The following is a 2,500-nucleotide window of genomic DNA, read 5'->3' as shown; positions in this document are numbered from 1 at the left end:
CATCAAACCATGTGTTTGATGTATTTGAAACCATTCCACTGATTCCGCTTCAGCCATTGGCACGAGCCCGACCTCCTATGGTGTCTGTCTGTCTGTCTGTCTGGCTGGCTGGCTGGCTGGCTGGCTGTCCTGCATGCATGCATATATATCTATGTTTGTGTGTCTCTGTCTTCATATGTGTCTGTCTGTCCTGTATATGAACAATATATCTCTCTAGCTGTGTATTATTCAATAGTCTGCCAGTGGTGAAGATGAATATTACCTCAAGGCCCTTGGTGCTTGTGTTGAATGTATGAGTGTTGAATATACAGCATGTACATATATGAGTAGTGACTGGTGTGTTTATTGGGGTGTGTTGCTCGGAGTGAGAGCCTGAGAAAGCCTGAGGCGTGGTCGCCGAAGAAAGCTTGAGTCAAACCTAAAAGACCTGAGGAGAGTCTCCCTCTAGCCACCAACCATGAATACACTGCGGCTGACACTTACATACCACGCACACACACTAACACTAACACACTCGAGAGCATGCGCGAGCGCGTGTGCGAGAGCGCCACAGGCCCCAGGTTCCCATTAATATTTCACACACATAGGGACTGCTTGAAAATCCTTGATGTAATTTCACACTCTCGGATTCCTGCATATGTGGAACTTTACAATATCCATTTCAATGACGGCCCTGCTAGCTACCACCCTGTCCAACAGGCAGTGTATACACTGTAACAAAAATATCATTTGGATCAACCTAATAAAAACTGGATCAACTGGTTACAAGTAAATAGGTTAGGTTTTGTCAATTGAAAAAACGACATTTGTTGAAACCAAATATATGATTCAATGCTGTTCAATACCACTATTTCAATTTGCAACCTATTTCTTTCAACATTCATCTTACTTTCCCTTTTTGTTAATCAAATAATACGTAGATTTTTCACTTTGGAACTGCCTCTCCAAATGTCATAAATTGGTTTTCAAGCAATTAAATCAATGTCCTCTTAATCAAGCTATGAAGTATGTTCCATAACATAAATGAATCACCCCAAACACATTTACGTAAGACTTTCACATCGACTTGCTACAACATTGTTACCAAATAATGAAGGCCTCACCCACACAAGCACTTCCAGCATTGCTCCCACCACAATCACTTACAATTTAGTGTGGAATATGCACATGACCCAATAAAATAATTAAATGGAATAGATTTCCTGGAATGACATTCACTCTCATGGGTAGTTAAGAAAAACAACCCTGAAAAGCCACGCCCCCAATAGGCCACGCCTCCAACTCTGCCCGTCGCACCCACCACTGTTCAATGCGAATGTGCACGTGTCGAAAGCAATTTCGAAGCGTTCATTCAATAGAAACAATCACATTGATCTGTCAAATTCGTTATTTGATTTCAGACAAATTGAATAGAACCGACGCGTAATTCTGGATAATTCCAATCACAAAAAGCACTTTGCAGCTGAGCCGTCCTACTTTATACAGTGTACATGGGTGGAGGAGCACAGCCTACTCGTAGCACAGAGCATCAACCTGGCTGCATGTCTATGAAACTGCAAATTATACAGTACACTAGCATTGTGTTATTTGTTTTTTACATGCCTAAAATAAATATAAGTTGTCTGTAAGAAAAGCAACTTTGCTCGTGAATCTGAATTTGATGGTCATTTGCTAAATGGCATATATTACATTATTATTAAATTGTGCAACAAGTTCACCAGGCTCATAGGAGGGGGCGGAGGGGGGCGAGGTATGAGGGATGGCTAAGGGAAGTCTCTAAAGTGTCTTCTCTCCAAAATTATAGTGTTTGGCCCCTATGGGAACTCTCTCTCTATGCTTTAAATTCTGGGGTTTGACCTACTGAAAGCTGGCATGCATAATCTATGAGAACTAATCATCACAGAATTCCCCCAACATAGTTACGAACCCACACACACCCAAACCTGCTGATCTCTCTGTTGCACAAATACTACCTGTATCCCCAACCCCCCTCTCTCACCACCTAAGTCCCTATTTTCCCCCTCTCCCTATCTGTCAATGGAGGGATTGATATAGTAAGATGGCGCCGGAGAAGAAGGCGGACGGTTTACCCAGCCGTGTTATTTTGTTATTTTATTTGCGTTGTTTATACATTATTTTTTTAACTTATTTTGTACATAATGTTGCCACTACCGTCTCTTATGACCGAAAATAACTCTGGACCATCTGTACTCCACACAGAGATGCATACAAAGCTCTCCCTCACCCTCCATTTGGCAAATCTGACCATAATTCTATCCCTCTGATTCCTGCTTATTAGCTCAAATGAAAGCAGGAAGCACCAGTGACTAGATCCATAAAAAAGTGGTCAGATGAAGGAGATGGTAAGCGACTGTTTTTCTAGCACAGACTGGAAAATGTTCCGGGATTCCTCCGATGACATTGAGGAGTACACCACGTCAGTCATTGGCTTCATCAATAAGTGCATCGATGACGTCGTCCCCACAGTGACTGTACGTAC

General features: G+C 42.2%; 1 protein-coding gene across 1 annotated transcript in view; it reads left to right on the top strand.

Moving 5' to 3' along the window:
- Nucleotides 1-2,500, top strand: part of LOC115101072 (fibrinogen C domain-containing protein 1-like) — a 185,309-nt gene that overhangs the window by 15,530 nt on the left and 167,279 nt on the right. The window lies entirely within an intron of this gene.

The sequence above is a fragment of the Oncorhynchus nerka genome, linkage group LG19 (assembly GCF_034236695.1).
Source record: "Oncorhynchus nerka isolate Pitt River linkage group LG19, Oner_Uvic_2.0, whole genome shotgun sequence".
Classification (NCBI taxonomy): Eukaryota; Metazoa; Chordata; class Actinopteri; order Salmoniformes; family Salmonidae; genus Oncorhynchus; species Oncorhynchus nerka.
This window is presented reverse-complemented; position numbering and strand designations above follow the sequence as displayed.